Source organism: Sebastes umbrosus, chromosome 22 (genome assembly GCF_015220745.1).
Source record: "Sebastes umbrosus isolate fSebUmb1 chromosome 22, fSebUmb1.pri, whole genome shotgun sequence".
Lineage (NCBI taxonomy): Eukaryota > Metazoa > Chordata > Actinopteri > Perciformes > Sebastidae > Sebastes > Sebastes umbrosus.
The window spans coordinates 20,356,852-20,370,848 of record NC_051290.1 but is presented as its reverse complement, the minus strand read 5'-3'; the positions used below and the strand labels follow the sequence as shown (position 1 = coordinate 20,370,848).

General features: G+C 44.2%; 3 protein-coding genes across 7 annotated transcripts in view; 1 reads left to right on the top strand and 2 right to left on the bottom strand.

Moving 5' to 3' along the window:
• LOC119481191 (leucine-rich repeat and fibronectin type-III domain-containing protein 4) overlaps positions 1–11,251 on the bottom strand; it is a 45,362-nt gene extending 34,111 nt beyond the window's left edge. The window contains exons 1-2 of the mRNA XM_037757906.1: positions 10,611–11,251; positions 8,621–9,470 (exon numbers count right to left, since the gene is read on the bottom strand). The gene's annotated coding sequence lies outside the window, so the exon portion shown is untranslated. The remainder of the gene's footprint in view (positions 1–8,620; positions 9,471–10,610) is intronic.
• LOC119481208 (serine/threonine-protein kinase pim-1-like) overlaps positions 1–13,997 on the bottom strand; it is a 1,020,488-nt gene that overhangs the window by 365,072 nt on the left and 641,419 nt on the right. The window lies entirely within an intron of this gene.
• pcxb (pyruvate carboxylase b) overlaps positions 1–13,997 on the top strand; it is a 370,637-nt gene that overhangs the window by 253,031 nt on the left and 103,609 nt on the right. The window lies entirely within an intron of this gene.

Sequence of the window (13,997 nt, the reverse complement as noted above, 5' to 3'; positions counted from 1 at the left end):
CATGCTCATCCTTTGATGCACATTCCATATTGTGATGAATGTGACGGGGACATTGATCTTGGCGTCTGTATGGATTGGCATCCTTTTATATACAAGTGTTTCTTTTAAAAGCAGCTCTAATCAGTGTTTTCACAACAATGTCATCAAATGAAAATGTGAAAGTGGTCGCTCGTAGTGATGATCCTACACAGATATTCCCCTCACGAGTTAAAAGAGAGTGAATATTGGACATGTGTCGTGCTACACTTTAAATCTAGGGCTGTGTATTGACAAGAATCTAGTGATACGATATGTATCATGATACATACTCAATCCATCCATTAACTTCCGCATATTGGGGGCTGGTTCACGGTGGGCAGCAGGTTTAGCAGGGTATTCCAGACGTCCCTCTGCCCAGTAACATTTTCCAGCTCTTTCTAGGGGACCCCTGAGGCGTTCCCAGGCCAGACGAGATATATAATAATAAATAAGCATGTTTTGGGTCTACCCTGGGGCTTCCTACCAGTTGAACGTGCCCAGAAACCCTCCAAAGGGAGGCGTCCAGGAGGCATCAGATACCAAAAACTGTCATACTTTAAAGAACACACCGCCATATGCATAAAATCAGAGAAAAAAACGTTTATTATGCGATCGGAGAGTGGGACTTTTTGTACAATCTGAGCTAGAGGTCGACCTATAATGGATTTTTAAAGGCCGATATAATAACGATAGCTTGGAGCAGGAAAAAGCCGATAGCCAATTAATCGGGCGATACCTTCTTTACTTCTGCAGCACCTTTAATAATTTTTTTGTCACTTCAAATTTAATAATTCGTAAGAGAATATATATGATTTGGTGGATTACATTATGGGAACATTTTCGGTTTATTTGCAATGGGATGATGCGCTGTTCTGTGTCTAAGAGTACGACTGGCCAGGATTACTTCTGTTGTGTGTATTGTACATTGTTAATAGCCAGTCTTGTAAACCATTAATGTTCGTGCGTATTCCCGGGATACAGGAGGAGGATCTTTAAGTGTGCGATTTCATTTCATGAACGGATGGTTACGTGGCTTGATTATTTGGAAGAGAGGTCGCCAAGTAAGCAACTCAATGTAACTGTAGTGAATGATTTCTTTTCCTCCCTGTCTGCCTGTCTTGTATCTGGGACAAAGAGCTGATAGTGTTGCGTTATACATTCGAGAGATAACTTTTTTTATCCCTCTACCTTGACTTGGTGTATGGAGCCTCCATGCAAAAGGCGGTATCAGAGCCTTGTTCCACCGATAAAGAGAGTTTATAAAACGTCCTATTGGCGCCGATTAATCGGTCTATCTCTAATCTGAGCCACTCTCTGACACAAATCTTTGCATATAAACTATTAATTAAAAATCAATCCTGTTTTTGAGAGTCGATACAGTATCACAAAACATAATATCCTCAAGTATATCAATATTTTCTTACTCCCCTATTCAAATCTGCAGGTTATTACAGATTGACTAGTCAGACATCAAAGGAAGTCTGACTACTATGGACGTGGTCCCATTTATTTCAATCCACCTGTAAGAGTTTGGAGTCTGTCCCACCGTCTGCATCCGCCTGTTTCAAACTGAATATGAATGCTGCTTAAATTTTTTAATTATGTCCCTCTCTCGTCAAACGTGATAGCGCCATAGCCTGAGGTCTGGGCCTAATTCCAAACACTCAGAATATGAAGCATCTAATCTATTTGAGTCCAAACCTCACTAGATATTCTTACGCAGTTTGATGCTTTCGGATTTGTGTCAGTTTGTATGTGAATTGTGTGCGTTGGGGCTTTGCAGTCATCGACGGGTCACCGGAGAGAAACTCTTCGACTTGAACTCCAAATCCAAAGTTGCAAACGTACAAACACTTAAACGCAGTTCTGCTTACACCCACGAATTTGCCTTTGCGTGACACACATTATCACAAGTGTTGCAAAATAACTGACCTGCCACTCACCCTGAACATAATGCGCTTGCAGTTTTCTCTGTGCCTCTCCTCCTGTTCATCCCTTCTGTTTTTCTCATGCCTCCTTCATCTTCCTTTCTCTCTCTCTGTGTCTTTCCAGCTCAACATTTTCATCCCAACATAAAAATAATGTTTCTCTCCTCGTGTTTCTCTCTCGCTACCTCATCTCCTTAATTCCATCTCGTCCCTCTTCTATCTGCAACCGTGCCATATTTTCCCTGGGTGTGCACCTGCGTGTGTTTACATAGCTGAGGCTAATCAACGAGAAAAAATTGCAATCCACCACAAACGCCGGTCGACACACAAACGCATCACTCCTGAGCCGTCAACATCTCCAGCCGTCATCAGAAACCCCGCCGCATCAATTATATGGACCCTGATTGGCCGACACGACAGGATGCGGCATGATAAAAAGTTTTGTGTGTGTGTGTGCGTGTGCAAGTTTGATGAGTCAGCAGGGCTCCTAGCTTTCTAAGGGGGAATCCTGAATTACCCAATCAGCACTCTGCATCCAGCACAGCGGGATAATGCCACGCCAACCAGGCGTCTGAATCACAGTGATGGATGTATTGATTTATGCTTCACAAGCATACACATATACAAGCTTAACTCCATCTTCTGTCATGCATTTCTTTCTTTTTCCGTTTCTTGATGTAGGCCAAGTTGCGCTTGATGTAGGCCAGGTTCGGGGTAAGAGGTGGCGTGAGATTTTTCAGTGATGACTTGGTTGAGGCCTGTTAGTATCAGGCATGTTTGATCACAGAGGCTACTCTCAGCCATAATGAGTCACCAACTGCACTGTAACTCACCACAAAGAGCTGCTTTTCCCCTGATGTGAGACACTAATAAAGGCGAAACAACACACTGCGCCGCGATGAGCCTGCAGGGGAAACTGGCTTCCCTTGAGTTTGTTTATTACCGCAACTCATATTCTAATGCTTAGCAGTGCCTGATGCAGGCTCCGTGCTTCTTCGCTTGTCAGACTATATGTGTTGCCGACGGAAGTACGAGCCGTTTTTTTTTTTTCCTTCTGACAGTCATCACCCACGCTGCATTCTGCATCATGATTCACTTGAGCATCTACAACCCACTGCATCTGTCGAGCGTAGTTGTAATGCAGACAAACACCTGTGAGTTTGCAGACTTACAGGAGCGTCGGTTTGGATGTTATAGTGCACAGCTGTCGGAGAGGTGTTGGCAACATGCGTAGCGGGGGGTTCTTACAAACCAGCTTTGAAAGCTGCCGTGTGAATGTTCAAAAACTCGCTGTTGAATAATATCCCACAACAACACCACATGTCCTCTTTGTTTTCATCTCATCAAATCCCTGAAATCAATCGATTGTAGAGGAATAATCTGGAGTAAACAGTAAACAGATAACTTAAAGAGACAGTGTGTAACATTTCAGGGGATCTATTAGCAGAAATGGAATATAAATTTCATAACTATGTTTTCATTAGTGTGTAATCACCTGAAACTAAGAATTGTTGTGTTTTCTTTGGCTTAGAATGAGCCCTTCATATCTACATAGGGAGCAGGTCCTTTTTCACAGAGTCTGCCATATTTCTACAGTAGCCCAGAAAGGACAAACCAAACACCGGCTCTATAGAGAGCCTTTCTCGTTTTTACGTAACCTGAAGGCCACCGTAGTTCTCCGACATGCTTGTGGAACTGCGGTAACGTGTGAAACCGCAGTTACCGCAGTCTTGGAAAGGGAGGAGTGAGCGGAGTCAGTTGGTTGCAATCTGTAACCACTCCACTAGATGCCACCAAATCCTACACACTGTACCTTTAAGACATCTTATCTGTCTTGGTGTGGTATAGTACTGATACAATTCGCCAAATATTTACTGGTTCCAACCTCTCTAATAGGAGGATTTGCAGCTTTTCTCAGTTTTCTATGATTAGAAACTAAATATATTTGGGTTTAAGACTGTTTGTGAATCCAAAATATTCATTTGAAGACACCGTATTGGTAATTTTTCACAAGTTTCGGACATTTTATTGACTTGGTATAACTGTATTGACGAAAACAAATAATCAACAGATGAATTAATAATGAAGCTAATCAGTAGTTGCAGCCTTAGTGTGATAAATGCCACCCCAAGGATAAAAATAAAGCCATTCCATCCTACATTTTAGACTCACAGAGGTGAACAGGTTGTAGTTCTTGCTTGGATAGAACACATGGCTGTCGGTTTCCTGATGGCATTGAACACATCAAAGTTTGGTAAATGTGTGTAAATCCCACTCTATCTTCAAAGGTTTTTTTTTATACAAAGCAGGATTAGCAAGTTAGCCAGGTAACTTTAAAAAATACTTTTCTGTCTGCATAGCTGAATAATATTTCTAAACGTAATATTCTAAATTTCTATCTGTATTACCAAGAGAATGGAGTAATATTTTACACATCTGTGGGTGACTTTCTAATCCTGCAAGAGCTCATGGGTCCTTAAGTCAGTATTCTTCTAGGTATTCCTTAAACCTGCAGATAACCTCCACCTCCACCTTCTTCTCCTCTTCTCATCCCTCTTTTCCCACCTCTCCTGTCACTCTCTTGTGTGACTCTCCTCTAATCCTCCCCCCCCCCCTCCCCCCCCCCCCCCCCCCCCACCAGTCGCCTCACACACACTCTTTCACATTTGGCTCTCCCCCATCCCCAAAACCAACCCTCCGTCTGTCTCCAGCGGTTGCCGTGGTTACAGTTTGTTCTGCTCATCAGGCGCCTGCTGTGCCTAAACAGACTGTCAACAGTTTAATTACTCATCCTCTCATCCCGCTATCTTCCCTCACTTGTGTACTACGCTTTTGCTTGTTGCTTCCACCTCTTAGCCACCCCTCCTCTTTATCTCCCCTTTCATCATTTCCTCCCTTCCATCCTTCCACTTCTCCATCCTCTCCCGTCCCTCTTTCCTACTATGTTTGACTGCTAACAGTCTAATTACTCATCCTTTTAATGTTCAATCACATTACAGTTCTGTTCCATTCATTCATCCATCTCTCTATCCCTCGGCGTGCCGACGCTTTATTAGTGTAGTTTTCTTTTTCAGGCATTGTTATGCCTCTATTCCCTTATCCCCACCCCCTCTTATCATCCACCTCTCAAGTGTCATCGCTCGGCGTTTCATTCTTCATTACTCTCTCCATCCTCTGAGTGTTCCTCCCTATCTTAAACAGTCAGTCGTGTAATTACTCCTCTTCATCACGCCATCGCTCCACACCTCTCTGTCCGTCATCTACCGTTCGCTTCCTTAGCCGTTGACAGCGGGCTGACGTCTCATCCTTAAATCCTCCCTTAATGGCGCAGCCTTTCCCCTCCTCTCCCTCCGCCATTTGTCATTCGTCCATCCTTTCATCCATCAAGTGCCACCCCTCCTGACATCGACCGCCTCTCCCCGTGTTTCGGGGGTTTCAGATCTACTCGAGGCGCTTCTCGCCTTGATTGAAACCTGGTTGAATCAGAAAGGTGTGTGACATCCTACATCTATCACTCATCGTTGTCTTTGATGTCTTTTCATGTGTCTTTCTTTTCATGTAATTATCCTTTATTCCTGCAGCGATTGCACTTGGGATTCGGTCGGTCACTATTTTTCTGAACACTTTAATAAGTCTGTACCTCTCATCTCCTTCCTTTTGACTCTCTATTCAGTAATTGACCCCTACCCCGGAAAGCTAATGGCCAATCATAGCTTAGCAACCGTAACTAGGCGAAGACAAGCTTTGGCTTTCTCTGCATGTCGAAGTTCAACACATTCTCCGTTGCTCCGACTGCTGAATAACGCCGCGGGTGGGTATACATTGGAGTTAGTTGAAATCTAGGTTCGTCACATACTGTCGCTAAAGGGTGCTTCCGTGCGTCCATTTCCAATGCCGAGGGGCGCTGACCAAACGGTGGTATTTGAGGAGTTGGGAGTGAGAACAGGTTGCGAAGCTGTTTATGTATGTCTCTAGTAAGAGCAGAACTTGGCTTATTTCAGGCATTTAATCAAAACCCTTTGACTTCCAGATGAGGGGAACCTAAAGTGCTAAAATGCTAACTCATTTCCAGATTTTAGGACTCATTCCTGCAGAAATCCCCTTGAAGATGGGCGTAGTTTCCGTTTACAAAAGAAAACCTGCCAAACATATGAACAAAAGATACCAAAATGTCATCCTCTTGTCCAAGTATGTAAGCTCAGCTAAGTCTTTTAGCCAGATATTGTGTGTGTGTGTGTAGTCATCAAGTGTATCTTTGCAGGATTTTCTTTTTACAATAAAGCTGGAAACATTACAAAGTCAGCTGGAGACTGTGTTTTTCAACCAACTCAGGGAGTTAACGTTGGCTTAATTAGTTCGCTAGTTACACTTGATCAAATCTGCCAGTGACAGTTGTCATATCGATGCAAAATCGGCGTTCGCTGGCTGGAAACTAGAAGCCTGCTTTTGTCTACTTCTGTCTGAAATCAAGGACCCATTATTTCAAAAATTTAAATTGTAGAATGGCTCACTGTTAAACTGTGTCGTGCAAGAACAGAAAGCTTGACAGGCGTAGCAACAGTAACTAAGCAGGAGTGGAGTTTAGCGAACGGTCAATTCATTGATCTGCAATTTTTTTTTTTTTTACTCCCTTTCAATAAGTAGCCCAATGCCTGCCATTTTTTTTCTCCTTCCAGTCCTTCATTCACTTGCCAGTCTGCTCGTGTTGGCAAGGCTCCTACTTTGAACAGTGAGCATCCCATCTGTTCCTGCATCTCCCTTACTGTAGCCACCCAATGACAGACACCCGCGCTAACAACAAGATCATTTATTTAGAGAACGCTCTTTTATTCTGCCTTTTATTTCACTGTTTGAACCTTGTGACACTTTACCTGCTCTGTATTCTATCACTAGCACGAGAGCAAGTCCAATTATAGAATTAGGATTTGGTTAATGGATATCAAAAGGCCTCTTTGTTAAAAATATTCAAGCCATCATTCTTTGCAGAAATAGAGCTGCCCCTGTTCAAAGCAGGAGTCAAAACCGCTGTAAACGATCAACAGAGCACGTAACGAGCCCTGTCTCGGTTATTCAAAACGCTTATTGTTCATAAAAATAGTTCCACATGTAGTGTATTGTCTTTTAAGACGAATCTCTTTTGTTTGCAGGGTAATTAATGTTCCTCTAAGGTGGAATTTCACTTTTCCCCAAAGTTGGGCTTCATAATTGGCACGTCTATTACATGGAAAAGCCCCCTGGTACACCATATTCCCCTTGTAGTTATACCTCTAAATAGCTCATTACTGGTGCTGGGGATGTTTCCCAGACTTTTTGGGGTCATGTAAGACTAATTGTAGCCAATGGTGTAACAGTACAAGGCTACATAATGATGGCCATCTGTCATTTCTAATTATTTCTTCCGTCTTTCTATTTTTATCGCCGTTAATTTATCATTATAGCCTCTTTTCTAACCTTCTTTAACATCGTGTCACTCATCATTCTTGGAGTCTTATCTCACTTATCGTTTAATCAATCAATCCTTCAGTCTTTTATTTTCCTCTCAATGTCATTTCTTTCTCCTCGAGCACTTTATGTCTCAATCTTTTTCTGTTATATCTTCCTCTGCTCCTCTTTATCCCTCCATTTCTCTAAATCCTGTCTCCTTGTTATTCCTCCCTCTGCTCTTATATCTCCTTCTCTTCTGCCATGAGCCCCTTCAGAATTTCACTCCTTCTCTCCTAATCTATTTGACTTTTTCCCCGTTTCTTCCATTCATCTGTCTCTTGTCACTTGAAGAAGTCAATCACTTCACCTCTTCTTAGTTTCAATCCTTTCATCTGACCTCTCTGAGCCCCCCTCGGTGCCCATCACTGTGTCGTGTGTCACCCCACCCTTCCCATCTCTTCCCCTCCTCCCTCTCGCACTCCCCCGTCTCCGTTTCGTCGCCCTCTTATCCTCCCATATATCCACTCAGTCAGTCTGATCTCCTGTGTCAGTGTGCCAAATCTGCGTGCGTGCGCTCACATGCAGCTTATGTAAAAAGCCTCAAACGAAGGGGAGAAGTGTTGTGCGCCGCCGATGCCGCCCCACAAACACTCTCAGCCCTGCATCCACACGCTCTCGCCGCACATAGACACGCGCACGACACGCCAGGTGAGATTACATAAAGGCGAGGTGATGAAAGCCGAGCTAAAACGCACCTAGCGAGTAATCTGATACAGGACAGCTGGCTGACACTCACACACAGAAACACACAGAGAAGAGATTCTCAGTAGGGTAGGGGGATGTAGAGCAAAAAAATAAAACATGGGGACTCGGAGGTGTAGAAGGATTAGAGTAGAAGGATAAGAAAAGAAAACTGTGCCATGTGGGAGTTCTGTGTGTACTCTGAAACTTGATGTTTGTGTTGTATGAATGCTCATCTGTTCATTATTTATAGACCCGTGTGTGCGTGTGTATTTGTGTGTGTGTGTGTGTGTGTGTGTGTGTGTGTGTGAGAGAGAACACAGAGTTCCCAGTCCAGTGGGTGCTGGTGTTCACTGCATTGATGTGCTCAATGATTCAGCACAAGAGGGCTAACCATGCAAACGTGGATTCACCTTTACCGGGCCAATGTGTGTCTCTGTGTGCATGCGTGTGTGTGTGTGTGTGTGTGTGTGTGTGTGTTAGAGTGTGTGTTTGAAACTGCATGTTACCTTTTCCGTCTGTGCGGCTCTATAATCCGAATCAGCTCCACATGTTATCCAGGTTTATATGTGCGTGTGGTGTGTGTGTGTTTAGCACAGCCCCAGGTGTTTCTCCTTGTGTTGGGCCAGCGGGAGTTGGAGTTGGAGTTGGAGGTGGTGGTGGTTGGGGGGTGGAGGGGGAAGGGGTTGTGTGTTTGTGCTGAAACCTGTCCTACTCCCCCCTTCAGACGCACGCGCCCCCCGCACACATCAAAAGGAGGCTGTAGGATGTAGGTCAGTGTCAGAAAAACCAGAAGAGTTTTGCGGAAATTCCAATCCCACGATATCCTCTTAGGCTTCTATAGATGGAAGAAAACCTGGAAAATCCCGAATTACTCGCTCAATCCTGGCGCGGTATTCCGAAATAGAGACCTCAGTTTGAGAGAAAAAATCCATTTGGTTCGAAATCCTATTTATGGCGTCATGATACGATTTCCTCATGGCTGTATTCAACTTCACTTGGAGCAGTTGAGTCGGCAGAGAATAGGAATCCTGGAGTCGGCGGCTCCACTCCTCATCCCCTTCCCCCTTCTCTCGCTCCCTCTTTCCTTTTTTTTTTTTTAATTCCTCCACCCTCACTCTTCTTATTTGTTCATCTGCCTCTCTCTCCTATTATTGCTTCACACATTCAGTTTTCTTGCCCCCCTTCCTCTTCCTCTCATCCCTCACTTCCCCCCCGGAGTGATTTCCAGGGTGTGTCACTGGGGCTCTCCACGCTGGGCACGGTGCGATCGGCGTCTGTTCTCCCACATTGAATTACTGGTTCATTGATGACCTTGGAGGGAGGTTTTTTTGGAGAGATGGAGGGATGGCTAGAAACCTGCAAAAGAAGGAGAAACACGGAGTGTGAAGAGGATGAACTGTGTGCACTCTACATGTGTTCCATTAATGCCTTCTTTACCCTCTGTGTGTGCGCTCGCATAAATCGCACAAATATTGGAGTCCATTATCACTTTTATGCCTCATCCTTCTTTTTCTCCTCCTCCCATCTGACCTTCTCTTCTCTCCCCCCCCTCCCCATCCATCCCTCTTTCCACGACTCCCACTGTCGATCATGGCTTCTTTAAATCCCCCCTACCTCCCCACCTTGCCACCCCTAATTTTTTTTTCTCTCCTCTCCGTCTCCCCCCCGCCTCACCTGTCTGTCACAGAGAATCAATAGTTCTGAGACCCTCTTAACGCCTCTCAGCAGGCTGCATTGTCTTGTTCTTTCTCACTCACGCACACACACACACACATGCACACAAACACACATCCATGCAGCTCATTCGCACATGCTTGAACACACACCACCGCCGCTACCACCACCACCACGCACACATCCACTAAGTAGTCATGCAGTGATACTCTCCTGCAAGCGCGCACAGCCTCTGCATCCCTCTCTCTCCTCCACTCTCACACACACACACACAAACACACACACACACACAAACACACACAGTCTAATGAAACAACTGGGCTATTGATCAGCGCCATGAATGTCAGACAGTTCAGAAGTCTACCCCTCACACACACACACACACACACACACACACACTAGCCTGTCAATCAAACTCCAAAAGCCGACACCTTTAAGAAGACAATCTCATTATCTTGCTCTAAAGCCGTGCACTCACTGTGTTTCTCTGTGTGAGTGTGTGTATATGTACATTAGTGCAGCAGCAGCTACATATATGCAGTCTCTCTCTCTCTCTCTCTCTCTCTCTCTCTCTCTCTCTCTCTCTCTCTCTCTCTTTCTGCCCGATTTTTTCTTCTTCTTCTTGAATTCAATTGAAAATCCTTGATTAAATTTTTTTCTCTTTTCCTCCTGTTTATCTGCTCCTGTGGTGTTCACTTTGCTACTTCAAAAGCACAATGCAGGCACTTGGTGTCCTTTTATCCATTTCTCTGCTTCTTTCATCCTTATCTAGCATTCCCCCTTTTGTTGCCCTCCGCCAGATGAAAAGGTGGAATTACTAACCTTGTTTTCCGGATCATACCACCGCGACTCCTGGAACCGTCACATCGCCCTGTCTCCGTGGCTCTCTCTCTATCTCAGCTCCCGTGGAAAAACACCCATCTCTCTCTCTCTCTCTCTCTCCTCTCTATCTCTATCTCACACTGTCTATCCTCTCTCTCTCTCTCTCTCTCTCTCTCCTCCCGCTGGCCGTCCCCTCGCTCGGTCTCGACAGCTGCAGCGCTCTGTCTGCCTCCTCTGTCGCTCTTCCGTCAGGCTGTAGGCTGATTGAATTTTAAGTCATGTTAATCCCACAGAACAGGTACTGAATGAAGGAGGGGATGCTGCAAAAAAAAAAAAAGAAAAGGGAGAGAGAGAGAGAATAACAGAATGCAGGGAGTAAGCTGCCTTGTATTTTTAGAAATCTCCTCTCTCCTTCAGGGAGGTTTTCTTCAGTTTTGTTCCCCCCCTTCACTTGTCCTGCCTCCACCCAGTCACTTCACTTCATTTATCAATCCTCTCCTCTCGCTTTTTTCCTTGATTCTTTTGGCTTTCTTTGTCCTTATCTGGTGGAGAAGAGTGTGTGATTCCCGATGAAGAAGCAGAAAAGAGGACTGTGATGTGGCTCCGGCAGCGGCAAGCAACGGACTGAGAGAGAGAGAGAAAGAGAGAGAGAGAGAGAGAGAGAGAGAGAGAGGCATGAAAATGAGGGGCAGGAGAGAGAGAGGAGGGGGGGTGAGGAAGAAGAAGGAAAGAGGAGAAGAAAGATGGAATCCTGTAGGAGGAAGAGGGAAGATGAGGAGGGATGAGGAATTGAGGGAAGAGAGGAGGGAGGATGAGAAAAGAGAAGAGAATGAAACGGGGGGAGAGGGAAGAGGAGTAACGATTATGGAGGGAAGTGATGGAAAGTAATTGAGTAAATTTACTCCAGTACTCCACTTAAGTACAGTTTTGAGGTGCTTTACTTGAGCATTTCCATTTTACACAAAGGTGGTATAGTGGTAAAGGTGTATGAATAGCATGACATTCCGCCTGGCATGAGGACGCTTTTTAGCCTTTTCATGTGTCATCTGTACGCACCACAACAAAACGACGGTGACGTCCGCTGAAAGGTTAAGGCAACAAAATCACTTAGTCGGGTTCTGCAAAAACATCACGGTTGGGCTTCAAATAAATACGTAAAGTAAGTACAATACATACAGTAACAATGTAACATAAGTTCAGAAAACACGTCACAAACGTCACTAACATAACTTACAAAACAAAACACCGGTCTCCTGGTTAAAAGTCCTGTGTTTGTTGGACCCATCCCCTCCCGCCCGCCATAAGTGGCCTTTCTCACATTTTATTCTACGTCACAAGCTCTGAGTGTAGCATATTTAGAAATATTTACAAATGACACGCCAAAAGCAAGAACGGCGTTCTTATTGCATGCTAAATGCCTTGCGAATTATTAATCATCAATACGCTTTTTCATGCGACCGGGCTGCAAATACAAAATATTGTACTTTTTATCCACTACATTTATTTGACACCTGGAGTTATTAGTTACTTGTCAGAGTAAGATTATATGTACAAAACATATAATCAACTTATTAAATATTGACACATTGTTTTAGATTGACTATCCAGCAGTATATAAAGCAGTTAAAGTAGCTCCACCTTGAAATGTGAAATGTTAAAATGCAGCTTATATTGCAAGTTAAAGGATAGGGCTGGTAATATTCTGTTTCTTATTTTCAACAAATCTCATAAAAACACATAAATCAACAATGACCTTGGGGTTGAGTGCCAAAAACAAGGTAGGGAAGTTGCAAAGCATTGAGAAGCTGACAGAAAGCACGGTTGGTTTTGGTCTTTTCGTGGAATTTTGATGAGAAAAATATTGAATAAATGATTCAATAATAAAGAAATGGAAAACCATGGTTCTCTGCTGGAAAACCCCCTCTGGGTTGGGAGTGAGTCTCTGCCCCAAGGGAAGGAGTTTAAGTATCTTTAGGGTAAAATGGAGCGGGAGATGGTCAGGCATTTGGTTGTGGTGTCAGCAGTAATGCGGGTATTGTATCGCACCATTGTTGTGAAGAGGGAGCTGAGCTGGAAGGCAAAGCTCTCGATTTACCAGTCCGACTCTCACATATGGTCATGAGCTTTGAGTAGTGACCGAAAGAATAAGATCGCGGATACAAGCGGCCAAAATGAGTTTCCCCCCGTAGGTTGTCTGGGCTCAGCCTTAGAGATAGGGTGAGGAGCTCAGATGTCCGGAGGGAGCTCGGAGTAGAGCCGCCGCTTTGATCAGGATGCCTCCTGGGCGCTGAGACGTTCTCCGGGCACGTCCAATTGTTAAGACGCCCTGGGGTAGACCCAGAACCCAGGAGAGATTATATCTCATCTGGCCTAGGAGCATCTCAGGGTCCCCCAGGAAGAGCTGGAAAATGTTGCTAGGGAGATGTACGTCTGAAATACCCTGCTTAGCCTGCTATCCTTGTGACCTGGCAAAAATGGATGGATGGACGGAGAGATGATAAATAAAAGTATTTGTGGTGTTACACTTGGTTGTACAAACAAAATGTGACAAAATCAGTTGTGTGAAAAACGAAAAAAGAGCTTGAGAGAAAGGAAGTAGATATTGTATATAATAATTTAACCCACTTTAAGGGGCCATTCTGCATATTGAATGTTTTCACTTTTGATACCGACACACACATTTTTGTGTTAATACTTATTTTGAATTCAGACTTTTACTTAAAGTCGAGATGAAATGAAAAATGCTCTTTTAACCCTTTTAGATCACAACTCCGGTCATATTTTGCACCTATTTAACAATATATGCAATTACGTAAACTAGTACCAACCACTTTAAACCAATAATATCATGAAATCCATCCATCGATCAAACTGCAACGACAAGGAACGTGTGTGTGCTCTGTGTTCACACTACGAGCGAGAAAAGCAACAAAGCGGCCAAACGTGGCCAGCTGCATTGTCACCGAGTCACGGTTGACGTGTCGCTCAAGCACTTGTTGATGTATTATGTCGTTAAATAGCAATGGAGACGGGTTAATGGCATTTGTTTTTCGCATGGAACGGAACAGGGTGGAAAAAAACTCCATATGATTGGTTGACTCTTCACCGCGTCATTGGCGCGCTGAAAAAAGTTAAGACCAGCTCAGCTTTGATTTGTAGCGCGTCGTGTCGGGCCTCCGTTTGTAGCTTCATGTCACTGGCTTCCATTGAAAATGACTTGACGCTCGTAGTGTGATCACAGAATAAGCCCGCCCTCTTTTTAGCGGTCCAATCAAATACAAAGGATTAGATTTAAATCCCTCTCGTAACTGTACACCGCTCAAATATTCCGTTTCGCTGGGGACATAAGCTAAAGACGCTCTAACTTCCATTTCACTGGGATGTTAA